Source organism: Eptesicus fuscus, chromosome 13 (assembly GCF_027574615.1).
Source record: "Eptesicus fuscus isolate TK198812 chromosome 13, DD_ASM_mEF_20220401, whole genome shotgun sequence".
NCBI classification, from domain to species: Eukaryota; Metazoa; Chordata; class Mammalia; order Chiroptera; family Vespertilionidae; genus Eptesicus; species Eptesicus fuscus.
The window spans coordinates 15260058-15274506 of NC_072485.1; the positions used below are offsets into that span (position 1 = coordinate 15260058).

At 43.7% G+C, this 14449-nt stretch overlaps 1 pseudogene; it reads left to right on the forward strand.

The window, feature by feature from the left end:
• The first annotated feature begins 12257 nt into the window (after positions 1-12257).
• On the forward strand, positions 12258-12641 carry LOC103303170 (40S ribosomal protein S24-like; annotated as a pseudogene).
• The last annotated feature ends 1808 nt before the right edge of the window (positions 12642-14449 follow it).

A 14449-nucleotide genomic window follows, 5' to 3' on the forward strand; every position in this document is an offset into this window, starting at 1 on the left:
TGAGGGCATGTGCTGGGGGTTGGGGGTGGCTGGGGAGAGGTCAGTGGGAGGAAAAGGAGACTTATGTAATATATTAAACAATAAATAATTTTAAAATTAAAAATAAAATAAATAAAAGTCTAGAAAGGTAATGGGAGAATGGACCTGGGGTGACCTGGCTTGTTTTGGTTCAAGCAAAAGGACAAAGCCTTTCTTCAGCCACTTCTGCCATAAAACAACACTCTCCTTCCTCCTTGTGATCTACACTCTCTGCTCTAGAGAGTTAATCTCTGTAAAGGCTTCCCCTGCTAGAACTGCCCCTGGTGCTCTACTGCCCCCAGAATAAAATCAAATTCCTTCACAGAGTATTTCAGACTCCTCACCAGGGCTCACCTTACCTTCTAGCCTTATTCTTTCCCTCCTACCAGTACATTCATGTTCCAAAGAGAACAATTAGTTCTTCTCCACACAGGCATCCCCAACCCTCCACACCCTGTGTCTTTGTGCCTTTGAAATATTGTTCAGCTGTGGAATGTTAGACACTCACCCTTTGCTCCAGCTTCAGAATATGTGAAATGGTTGTTTTGAGGATCAAATGAGATCCTAAGTAGGAAAGCACTTTGCTTGTCTTTGTTCAGGATTCAGTGTTATTCTAATGCATCTTTTAATTCTTTCCAATGTATTAAATGCTTAATAAATGAGCTCTTTCATATAGTCCTGTTGGATGAGTGCATGGTACAGATTATCTTCCATTTTCTCAGAGTCAACTATCCAGATGTGCAGAAGCAGAGGGGCCATGCATGAAGGCCTTATTTGGAAAAAGGATATATGCAGATGTAATTTTGTTCAGGATCTTGAGATGAGATCGTCCTGGATTACCTGTGTGGATTCTAAATCCAATGACAGTGTCCTTATGAAAGACAAGGTGAGAACAAACACATGAAGAGCAGGAGGCACATAGTCAAAGATTGGAAGCCAAAGAATGCCAGCAGCCACAAAAGCTGGAAGAGCAAGGAAGGGTTCTCTCCAGAGCCTTCAGAGGAGGCGAGGCCCTGCTGACATCTTGCTTTTGGACTTCTGGCCTCCACAACTGTGAAACAATGTTTCTGCTGTTTTGAGCCACCAAGTTGGTGGTTTGCAATTGTAGGAAACTAATAAATAAGGTAAACTGTGTTTTCAAAAATTCCAGAGGAAAATCCACTATAGGTCAGTGTCCTGCGTGGGGCTAGGTGTACTGGAACCATTTAGACCACGAAAGGGGACAATGCGACTTCCAGAAACTCAAGATAGTTACTGCCTCCCTCACACAGGAGAGAGCTGTCACCCCAGTTCCCTCAGCGCAGAAGAATATCAAAGTGATGCAAAGGGTGCAGGGAACAGAGGACAGCACACCGCACTGCCACGGTTGCTGAGAGAAGTGACAATTCTGTCATTTGGTAAAGGCGACTTTACAAGTCACTTATTTGAACATTTCATCCTATCCTACCTAATAATAGAGTAATATGCAAATTGACCGTACCTTCGTTACACCCACAAGCCACGCCCACCAGCCACGCCCACCAGGAAACTGTGGCAGGGACGTTGGGGTGCAGCGGAGCCCAGGCCCGGAAAGCCTCGGGCAGAGGCTTTCCCGGCCTTGGGCACCAGCGGGGAGCCTGCACGGATAGCAGGCAACCACCGGGGGTCGGCTCCTACGATCCGTAGTAGGGATGCTGGTGTGCAGCAGAGCCTAAGGCCGCCGCCCTGCCGGGGCCAAGCCCCGACCCTGAAAGAAGGCAGAAGGCGGTGGCCACAGCCAAGGCCTGGGTCCCCGGTGCCGGCAGAAAACTGGTGCAGGCATCCAGGTGAATGAAGGTCTATTGCACGAATCTTCGTGCAAATGGGCTGCTAGTATAATAAAGAGCTAATATGCTAATTAGACTGAACAGCCGAACAACCATCCAGACGACATTCCGGATCACCATCCGAATGACCTTCTGGATGAAGCCAGGGCTGCAAGGGCCAGCTGAGGTTGTGAGGGGCTGCAAGGGTAGGCTGGGGCTGTGAGGGGCTGTGAGGGCTGGCTGAGGTTGTGAGGGGCTGTGAGGGCTGGCTGGGGCTGCGAGGGCCGAGCCCTGTGCACGAATTTTGTGCATCGGGCCTCTAGTTGTAAAATAAAGTCTTCTGACCTAAATGGCCCTGCTAAAAAGAGCTGAAATAAGAGGAATGCCTGTGGTAAGGGGGCAAAAATAAAGCAGCCTTAAGGCACCCATAGACGAAAGCCTCAGAAACCCTCTGTTCAAGGGCAGGAAGTCTCAGAATAGTGCCAGGAAGGGGTGGAGCTAAGTGCACTTGGCAATTTTACATCAGTGTGAAAAAAATCCCAAACACATTTCATGTGAATATAAGGTGCATATTGCCTTGGAATCACTACAGTTTCTGTCCATTGTTTACAACTCCTCACGCTCCCTCTCACAAGCCAAAGATAATGCCTAAGAAAATTTATTACACTTCCCCCTACAATAATTTATCTTTAGAGAACCTCACATATTTCTTTGATTGTATAGCAATGCTCTGTAACAAATCTTGCCCATCAGTTGAGTCCCTTCTATTAAGACTTCTTAGTGTTGACCAATTTATGAAGAGAGGCCTTTACCCTCTTTCTTCCTTTCCTTCACTTCAAAATCCCTGGTCTTCTGAATTCATAATCTCAACATTATTTTTGTTGTATTCTTAATATTAAGCACACTGAACAAAAATGGTAACTTCTAAAGGCAATTGGGAGGTAGGTCAGTGAATCTGATTCCCACTTATAGGAGACTGAATCAGGTGAGGTCCCAGAGACCAAGACTGGTTTTAAGTACGTAGAGTGGTCACCCAGAAGTGGACCCAAGTGAAAGCTAATGTGAAACTTGGCCCAAGAATGGAAGATTGACAGCCAGAAAATATATTTTGGGCATTTGATCTGAAAGCTGAGAGCCAAGCAAGGGTTCATGGGCCAAGTGAGGGCCTGCGAAGGCTAGGCACTTGAAGCAAGTGGAGAATAGAGCATATAGGACTCATTTTTTATCTGGTGCTAGCCATGTGGTGATGGTAAATCAGCTCAACTTAAATGAGCAGACTCAGGGCAAATAGAAAAACTTAGGCAGTATGCTATTCTTTCTGTGTCTGAGCCCCGCCCAACCAGAAATGATACTCATCAGAGCACCTGCTATATCAAAAATTGATTAAGTGACATTAGTTGACTTTTAAACATTAAACAATAAATAATGCCTGGTCTTGGGACTTAAATAATCAAATTCATTGTAATTCTTTGGTAATTGATAATCTGTATGATAAAATTTAGTTAAGGACAGAATTATTTCTGGCCCCCACAATCATCAGAACTACCTAAGTCACACCTTTACTTTTCATGCCAATCTTTGTGTCTATTGATGTTATTTTCACAAAATACCCTTTAAAAGTTCATTTCACTTTTTATATTGATCCCCTTTGAACTCTTACATGCCTAAGTAATGGTCAGGGAATATTGGCTGATTTTGAACAAAGTCTCAGACTTCTAGATAAAAATGCTTTGTGTAATACTAAAGAATTCCTTTACTATTGGTATTGTCACCTTTGCCATATGTTTTGACCATGATTTTGTGAGTATCTTTGAAATATGAGCACTTCTGACATATCAGAAAAAAAAAATAACAAGAGACATCTCATCTACCCAGCCTAATTCCCACAAGGTTCCCTGGAGGCACTGAGCATGCCTACATCCAGATGGGGATGTATAATATGAACTGCCAGTGAGAACAGGAATTAATAGATCAAGCAGCAAAGAGGAGGCAGCTAAGCAAAATGATGCATGACATACAGTAGAGGGAAGGCCACAGCTGGAGAGCAGTGAAGCACTGCGCTGTGATGTTGGAAGCTATTGTGCAGACGGCAGCTAATAATACACAGCCATTGTTGGGTCAGATTCACTTCTACACCCTGAACTGCATCATAAGCACAAACAAAAGACAAAACAACCACACCCATTCTAGGGTCGGAGTGGGTGGGTAACATTTTGAGTTACAGAACTACCTTAGCAAAAGGAATTTAATGAAAAAGAAACATCCTGGAGTTTAGTTATACCTGGGAGGATTTCACAAAGAGCTGGTACAGCAAAAAACTCCCAGATGTTTCTCCAGGTTTTATATTCCAGGGGTTCCAATGTCCTTCATTTGAGTTAGGTCTCAAGTCTCAAGAAATGTGTTTAATAGCAGACCCATCACTTGGCAGAGGTAGTGTCTCCTTTGTGAATAGTGTAGACCATATAATATTTCAACATTATTATAAAAAATTCAATAAGCAGCATGAAATGCCTGCTATGCACCAGTCCTGGGTGAGGCATTAGGGGTGTAACTATGAGCAACACCTGATCTCCACCTTTGGAAACCTGTGGCCTGAAGCAGGAGGCACACATAACAGGATAATATAGGGAGATTTACCTGCATTAGAAGGAGGTACAGCATGGATAATACGAAAGCAGACACTGAAGCTACATTCCTGGCACTGTCCCTTAATTAAGGTGAATTACTTAATCTCTTTGGGTCTCAGTTTTCTGTACACTTACAAAGTGAGTATAGTAATTCATAAGCTGGTGGAGACGATGCATGAGTTAATATGTACAAAGTACTCAGAACATGGCCTGGCACATGTGAGCATGTGTTAGTCTCATGGAGAGACAGACGGGTGCTATAGAAATACATCGGGGGAGCAGGCCATTTGTCATGTGGGAGTCAGAGAAGGCTTCCTCCCAGAAAATGAAATCTCAGCTGAGAGCCAAAGGGAGTAGGGGTTGATGGGTGGGTGGGTTGGGTATTTGGAACCTGGGGAAAGAGGGGAGCAACATGTGAATAGACTGAAGCAGGAGTGATGTTGGCACACATCCCCTCAAATAATTTAATGTTCTCCTGTTGTTTGATTCATTTGGCAAGAAAAACAGGTTCACAAGTTTGCTGCCTTCACCAGATGACATATTATTGTTTCTCCAACACTTTTTCTGTGGACTCATTCCTGATAGATTTGGTTAGCTGCTCTCTTTGCTATTTCCATATGCCTTAAGGACACTAGTCACATAATACTGTCATTTGTTTACTTGTCTGTCTCCCCAACAAGGCTGTCAGATCCAGGATGACTGGAACTGTTTGCTTGTTTGTTTGTTTATATATATCCTGGTATCCCAATATCTAGATTAAGCTCTGGTTTATAATAGGTGCTCATGGAAGATGTATTGAACAAATAATATAATTCTGTGAAAGAAGAGGGACTCACTTCAATATTCCACTGCTTCTAATCTTACAGTCCTTCACTGGAAAACAATTTTTATTTATCCATTTCCAAATATTCTGTCTTTTTCAGATAGGACATTTAATCTTTGCATTATTCCAGGTACAAAAGTGTGGGCATGATTTTTCCCTTCTAAATTAAGCATTACCTGTAAGCATTATGAAAGAAAAATAATTAACAAAACATAATTAAGATCAACAAGTGTCAAAATGCTGGGAAGCTCTGTATTTGAGAGGAAATTCTTACTGTGCAGCAACAATGCAAATATAAACTTCACCTTGAAGCCTCTTGCTAACTTTGACATTAAATTTGAAATCTCTCCCTCAGTATTCCTTAGGTTGTCTCAGTTACTTCCCATTCAGTGCATCTCCAAGGGCTTGTAAAAGGAGCTCTTGGACAACTCACTCATGGGCATTCTTCTTGGCTCTTTTCCCCCCTTCTTGAGGTTGGGAGTTTCAGCATGTGCAGCACTGCTAGCCAAGGGACATTGTTTTCCTCACTCAGAACCACTGAGCACCTTTGAACGGTTCTCTGAGAGACCACCTGAAGACCAAGGACATCCCCAATGCACAACTGCAAAGTCAATTTCCTTTTTTTTAAAAATATATTTTTATTGATTTCAGAGAGGAAGGGAGAGGGAGAGAGAGATAGAAACATCAATGATGAGAGAGAATCATTGATTGGCTGCCTCCTGCACGCCCCCTACTGGGGATCGAGCCCGCAACCCAGCATGTGCCCTTGACAGGAATCGAACCTGGGACCCTTCAGTCCACAGGCTGATGCTCTATCCCCTAAGCCAAACCAGCTACAGCTGCAAAGTCAATTTCTACATCATAAATACAAGATCTTGTGAAATGGGACTTATCCTACTGCAACCAGGATGGGGAAGGACCTTCTAAGATCTATGAATGGGAGGGTTGGAGTCAAGGAAGTTTGACTGTCAATGCACATGTGTAGGAAGCCTCAGACCTTCCAAGGCCATGGGCCTGAAGGATGCTGTGAATAACATAAAATATAGAAGATTTATTGATTCATTTATTGACTGTATTCTGGCAAGTACTGAGGATATAGGATGTGCAAGACAGACATGATCTCTGTCCTCATGGGGTTTACATCAGCATGCAGAATGATAGACAATAAACACATGTGGATATCAACAAGATAATTCCAACATCTCTGAGGCCCTCATTCAGGGAAATAATATAGAGAGTGATTAGATGAGGGAGGCACTTTAGCTGGTCTGGTCAGGGAAAGCCTCTCTGTGGAGGTGACTATTCAGTTGAGATGGAATATTGAGAAGGATCCAGCCATATGAAGACCCAGGCAGGAAGATGAACATGCCAGCCATGTGAACATGCCATGCAGAAGCTAGTGACAGAATAAGGACCAGCTCCTCTATGGTTTCCCTATTCCAATACGATTCACCACACACACACACGAAAAAAAGAAAGGAAATGGAACATCTATAGATGACCCAGGCCTCTGTGTAACAGTTTGGATGGTGGGTGGCATGCAGTGAGTTGTAACACCTCTTCTTTTAATGGGGGTGTCAGAGAAAATGGTCTGAGACAGGAATGGCTGCCTTGTGGGGGAGCAGAAAAGAAGACTTTTGTGGCTGGAGCAGAGCAAACAAGAGGGAGAACAGTTTGCTATGATCATTATTGTTAGGACATCTATATATATAAAAGCCTAAGTGACCGGAATACCGGAACGACCAGAATGACCAGTCACTGTGATGTGCACTGACCACCAGGGGGCAGATGCTCAATGCAGGAGCTGCCCCTTGGTGGTCAGTGTGCTCCCACAGCCACCCTCCCCCCGCCCCCCCGCTACTGGCCTGCCAACCTCCGGCGGTCCTTCCCCCCTTCCAGCAGGCCCTGGCCAGCAGCTGGCAGGAAGACCCCGATTGGCCCTGATCACCGGCCAGGCCTAGAGACCCCACCCATGCACAAATTTCATGCACAGGGCCTCTAGTAACAACATAATAAAATAGCTAACATTAACAAGGCTGATTCCTCTCAGTGTGTTATCTTATTTGTCACAACAGGTCTATAAAGTAAATGCCATTATGTCCTTTTGTAGATGAAGAAACTGAAGCTTAACAGAGTTAAGCAAATGGCCCACACCGCTACCAAGTGATGGAAACTCTTAAGCATTATGCTGTACTCTGCTTCTGAGAGAGACTGAATATGGGACCCAAAGCTCCAATGCTTAGCAGCCAACATCTGGATGGGCAAATGAAAATCATTTTCCCCTATGGCTCCTTCTGGAAGAGGAAGAGTAAGCAAGCTCTGATATTTCCAGAGTGTCTTTTCCTTCCCAGTGGGAGGAAAGTAAGGGTCTCTAGAGAACTACAGTAACAAGGTAAGCAAGTAGAGTTTAGGCAGCAAAAAATGGGAAGGCCACAAAGAAGCTATTGAAAGAGTCATAGGAATAGACAGAGTCCTGACTTGCCCTTTTCATTCCAAGTTTAATATCATTACATAAATTAACTCATTTATTTTTTACAGTTACTCTATGGCATGGGATGGTTATTGAATCCATTTTATGGATGAGGACTCAGAGGCCCGGGGGATTACACAGTTTGCCCCAGGCCTCATAGCCAGTAATGGCTAGAGCTGGAATTTCAAGGGAAGCAGTCTGGCTCCAGAATATGGGCTGTCAGTCACTACATTAAATGACTCTCAATGTCTTACTTCCTCTCTGCTCTCCCACCAAAATATTTGAACTTGTGCCTTTCTTAGAATATCCACAGTGTATTGCCACACTACGGAAGTCCTCACTGTAATATATCTGTTACTATAAGCTAGCCGTTTCTGTTTAAGAAAACATTTATACTACAAAAGTAATACACACTTCATCCAAAAATTCAAATAATGAAGATGTGTTAAAAAACAAAACACCATGGTTTGATTGTTAAAGGACTCTTATTATACAACTGATATATTTGATCATTTGTTCATCTTGTGTCTTGTTATTTATTTCCAGTGATTATGTGATAACCTATCCCCTTTAGGCACTCCTTTCCACCTGCCCTCCACCACTATTTCTTACTGGTTAGACTGCTTTCTGCAGACAACCCAACTCCCTGCTTATGCAGTATCTAGACACGGTCTCTTTCTCACCCTTACCTTGAAGATTCCTGTAAACTGAATACCACATGGATGTTCTATACCTGTGTGTATGTTTCCTTGCCAAGTAAGACACAAAACAAATTGGGTTGCACATATGGTGAGACTTTATACAACGAGCATCAAACTTATCTAAGCAGAGGGAATTTGCTCAAGTTTCAATGAATTAGTTGGAAAGTTTTGATATTTTAGAAGTGGAAGGCATCTCACAGAGAATCTAATCCAAACTATTTTTTACAGATGAGAAAACAGAGACTCAAAGAAATGCAGAGGAAGAAAAACATACTTTGGCATCAGACAGGTAAAAGATTGAACCCTGGCTCTGCATGCAACTAACTGGCTGTGCAGTCTTCAAAATTTAGAGGATTATTGCACTTTAATCCACTGCCACTCTCACCACTGTTTCTAATTTAAACCACCACAATCCCTTGCCTGGTTTCTGAATAGAGCTCTGCCCCTTATAACTTTACTCCATTGAGCACCCAAAGTAGATTTTCATAAAACATAGATCAGATCATGTCACACTTAAAGTCCTTCGAAGTCGTTCCATTGCTTTAGGACTAAAATCCTACAAAGCCTCACATGAGTGGACCCTGCCTTCCCTGGCTTCACCTCTTTTCTTGGCTCATTTCCAGCCACACGGGCGTCGTTTTTCTTCCAGGAGCGTGCAAACCTTGCTCTGCTTGAGGACCTCTGCAACAGCTGTTCCCGTGTCTGGGGTACTGTCTGCCTGGTACTTCCCTGACAGCTCCAGCTCATTCATCGGGTCTCAGACCACCCTACCCATGGTCACTCTATATGACAAGGCTCACAGTTGGCCTTTATGTGTCACATAACTCTTTAAAAATTTCCCCAGCCTTTTTCAGCTTCTGTAATTATCTTACTTTTAAAAGAAAATGTGTTTAACTTAAAATTCTCTGTATCTCTTCTGAAAATACAAGATTCTTGTGGATAAAGCCCTTATTTTAACAGAATAACATCTGACACACAGGATCACTTCTGAAATAACAGATAATTTTATGTATAACAATGAGAGGACACATAATCATTTTAGTGTGGGTTTTTTTTGTATTTTTGATTTTTTTGTTTGTTTGTTTGTTTCACTGGGATGGGCAGGCCAGAACGGGGATTGAGGGGGAAATGCTGAACCAGGATCAGAAGATAGAAGTAATTGGGCTGCAAGAGGTTGGGTGGGCATAGTGAGGGCCAAGAAGGGTTCGTGTTAGTAATGGTGAGTGCTGCCAGGGTTTGGAGTCTGAATTTTTCTCAATATCACCCCTGGAGTTAGACATACAGAGTGCACTCCAGGAGAGGGAATGCTTTGTATTACCATAGGGGGCTTTCACTTACCAGGTCCTTTGGCTAGAAGAAGGCCCAAACATCTGCTTCTGGCCACTTTGGACCTGACACTTCATCACCAAACCATCCACATGGCGTTTCAAGAAAATCAGAATTCAAAGGAAACATTCCGAAATATCATGTTCCCAGGATCCAAGAGCTTTTGAACTCTGCTCTGTCCACTGAAATCTTTAACCTCTAGCACTTTGGTGACTTAATTGCAGTTCTTGCCAATCCTGAACTCTTCCTGCATAGAGCAGGTCTGAAAAGGTAGCAAAATCAGGGAAGAATTGCTCCTGCAGGGAAGATGCCAGCAATGTCAGGGTCAGGAGATAGGCAGTGGGAGTTGCCCTGTTAGCAAGAGGGCAACCTATTCTACACCTTCAGATTTACACTGATACTCAAGGTTTGGACACTTCTCCCCCCTCTCAGTTTTATTGGGATATAATGGACATATAACAATGCATAAATTTAAGGTGTACAATATAATGATTTGATATATGTGTATATTGCAAAATGATTATCACAAATCTAGGTAACAGTCATCACCTCACAGTTACAAGTATTTTTCCTTGTGATGAAACTTTTACTATTAAGATCTATTCTCTTAGCAATTTGCAAATATGCAATACAGTATTATTAACTACTAGAGGCCCGATGCACGAAATTCATGCAAGGGTAGGCCTTCACAGCCCTGGCTGGCAGGGCCCTCGTGCCCCTCCCCGCCCCCCCCCCTCCACCGTCTTGGCCTGGCACTGCCTGCATCCGCCACCACACACCCCTGGTTCCCTGGTTCCACAGAGCCCCCGGATCGATCACCCTGCTGGCCGGTGGCCTTGGCCTCTCTCTGCGGGGCAATCGTGGGGCAATGGCGGGCCCCCCAACCAATCGCATCGCACCTGCCTTGGCTGGCCTGGTACCAATGTGTGTCATAGCATGGTCATCAGGACAGTCATTCTGCTGTATGGCTATTACGCTTTTATTATTATAGATAGTCATCATGTTCTGTTATGTCCCAGAATTCATTTATCTTATACTTGGAAGTTTGTACCTTTTGCCTACCTACCATCCCCCCACTTTTGGCAACTACCAATCTGATCTCTGTATTTCTGAGGTTGGTGGTTTTTGTTTGTTTGTTTTCTTAAGATTCCATATATAAGTGCAATCATAAAGTATTTTTCTTTCTCTGTCTGACTTATTTTACCTAACATATTGCACTCAAAATTCTTCCATATTGTTGCAAATGGCAGAATTTTCTCTTTTTTTTGTGGTTGAATAGTATTCCACTGTGTGTGTGAGTGTGTGTGTGTGTGTGTGTGTGTGTGTGACATTTTTCACTGTGTGTGACATTTTCTTTATCCATTCATCTGTTGATAGACACTTAGGTTGTATCCATTTTTTGACTACTGCAAATAATGCTCAATGAATATGGGGGTGCAGATATCTCTCCGGGACAGTGATTTTGTTTCCTTTGAATATATGCCCAGAAGTGGAATTGCTGGATTATATATGGTAGTTTTATTTTTAATTTTTTTGAGGAACCTCCATGCTGTTTTCCATAATTTCTTTACCAATTTACATTCCCACAAACAATGCACAACTATTCCCTTTCCTCCATGCCCTTGTCAACATTTGTTATCTTTTTTATGACAAATTCATCTCACTAATCTTAATAACTAAACCTGTGTCCTCTGATCTTTTTGATAACTCTCAGTACGTAGGCTTAGCCTCAGAGCTTATCCTGGGTCCTGTATTTATTATTTCTGATCAGCAGCTCAGAGGGAAAGGCTTTTCTCTGCCCGGAGACACCACCTTGCTTTATCCCCACCTTATTCAATCAGGTGCATTTTGGAAAGAGAGTGAGAGAGAAGGGACATTTGGTTGTGGAGCATGAATTACCATATTCTACTTTCAATTATAGATGAGGTCAATGCTACAACAATGCAGCTTCCAAGGGCAGGGCTTAGGGCATCCATTCTAATCATGATTAAGCAGAACACTTGGAACCAAGACTCTGAGAACTGGGTTGGTGATGAGGTGGTAGTGATGGGGGTAGACTATAGGAGCGCAGGGACTAGCTCAGCCTTTGATAATGAGAAGTTAAAGGAAGGCTTTGGGGCACCTCCTTGAGTGTTTTGGTATCTCTCTCCTTCCTTTTCTCTGTCCTTTTGAGGGTAAATACTCCCATGGTTGTGGTACGTCTCCAATTAGATGAAGAAAGCCATTTTTAAGCCATACCTTCTCTAATCCTTTCAGGTTTGGCCAGAGCATTTCCACCACCATTATTCAAGAGAATATACTGCTAACGCTGTGTCTTGCTTCCCAGGCCCTTTGATCTTCTTCCAAATTTTGCTGTAAAACTGTTAGGAGGTCTATCTTGAGCTTTGCTTTGATATCTTGGGTAAAGCTTATTTGAATCCCATTTTCTTGTTTTGACATCCCTATGCCATAAAAGACTTCTTTGGGGATTTTTACCCTTCCCTGGCTGCTCGAAGATTGGCCTCCATCATGAATGACACAGTCACTATCTAGACTAGGAAGTTCATGACCAACAGACCACTTTAGTATGGTCATTGACGTCCTTCACCCTGAGAAGGTAACAGTACCTAAGATGGAAACTAGGGAAAGACTAGACAAAATGTATAAGACCACATCAGATGTCACCTTTGTATTTGGATTCAGAACCCATTTTGGTGGTGGCAGGACAACTGGCTTTGGTATGACTTACGATTCCTTGCATTATACAAAGAAAAATGAACCAACACATAGACATGCAAGACATGACCTATATGAGAAGAAGACCTCAAGAAAATAGGAAAGGAATGCAAGAACAGAATAAAAAAAGTCGGGGGGACTGCAAAGGCCAATGTTGGTGCTGGCAAAAAGAAGTAAAGGTTCTTCAGTGATTTCTCTGTAGTGATTGTGCAGATTTTTCATGAGAGAAGTAATAAACTAAGAGCTTTAAAATAAGGATTTCCTCGGCTTTTGGTCAAAATGGCAGTGTAAGTAAATGTGGTACTTGCATCCTCCCACAACTACATCAAAACTGCGACTGAACTACAGAACAACCATAATTCAGAACCTCCTGAAATTTAACTGAAAGAAAGTCCTCAAACTATAAATAGAAGCCACACTGAGACTGGTAGGAGGAGCAGAGATATGGAACAGGCTGGCCCCACACCCAACTGCAGCAGATAAAAATTGGGAAGGATATCTTGGCTATGGCAGTCCACCCTGAGGAGTGAGGGGTCCTAGCCCCACGCCAGCCCCCCCTCCTCACACCCAAAGCCCAAGGTTCCAGTGTCAGGAAGAGAAGTCCCCATAACTTCTGGCAGTAAAGACCAGTGTGGATTGAGGCTGAGTGAGACTGAGACAGAGGCTGCTGGAGTCCCAGGCAGTTCTTCTTAAAGGGCCCATGTACTGACTTACATGGACTCACTGCCTCTGAGCTCCAGCTCTGGGGCAGCAGCTCAAAAGGCTCTGGGACATAGGGAGAGAAATTAAATTGTCTGGGATCAGGACAAGAGATGGAAGGGAAGCTTTCTCCTAGAGTCTAGGAGACTAGATAAACCTCCTGGTGGTGGCAGGACCTAGACAGAAGTGCTAACAGAAGCCATTGTTCCTTTTTTGAGCCCTCCCTGCACAGGGTGGCAGGAAGGTGCCATCTATGAGTCTTCATCAACTGGGCTAATAATATTTGCCCCACACTGGTGATTCTCTCAGACCTTGCCTCACCCAACTTGTGGGCCCACCCAAGCTGTTTCCAGTGGCTTTTCCGTACAAGCAACCTCTGTGGCTCATACTTCAAACTTTCCTACAATATCTCAAACACACCTGGCCTCAGTATGCTCCATCCTCTTACTAAGTATCCCCAGGCCTGGCATTAGCAGCAGCCAGCCTTGGTTCAAAGCTTGGCATCCGCTGGGAACACCCAATCCCAGAACAAGTAGCAGCCATCTGCAGGTCACTTTGTAGCTCATGTGAGGTGGCCCTGGGAAGAACACAGGTGGTGACTGACCTTGGCCTTTGCCTTCAAGGAAACCCCAGAGCCAGCTAACCTGTAGTACAACTTCAAACCAAGTTAAAACACCATAGAACCACCTCCACAAGGGACACACTCAAGGGGTGGACTCAGTGGGCACCAGAGCCCTGCTGAAGTAAGTCCTGCTCTCTGGGGAGGGCCGCTGCACAGCTGGTCCACCTCTTTTTTTCTATGCTACCACAGAACTGTATTTGAGTGGTTTGTCTAGGGATTGGTTTAGAGGTGGACATGTGTCCAATTTTAGCCAGAGTGATTGACGTGGGGTAAACTGTCCCGGGGCTTTGGTAAATGTTTTATTTACTCTTACAAAGGAAACACTGCCAGGCGTGTCCCCTTTCTTTCTCTGGATGTTGGACCTGGATGTGCTGAATGAACCTGTGGGTAGCCATCCTATTACCAGGCATGGCATAAAGGATGGAAATGCCCAGGGAATTTCCTTATTGGTTAAGCTGATTAGAATCAGGGTTTTCTGTGGCTGGCATCTGAAGCCATCTTGATGCAGGAAGAGAGAGGAGAGGCTTAGGGTGACTCTCAAGCTTCAGCCTGGGAGACTCTCTCATCCTGTGGTGCAAAATGCTTGGACTTTAGAATCTGACAGATCTGGGCACAAATTCCAGCTCCATCACTTACTATGACTTTGGAGAAGCTGCTGAACTTC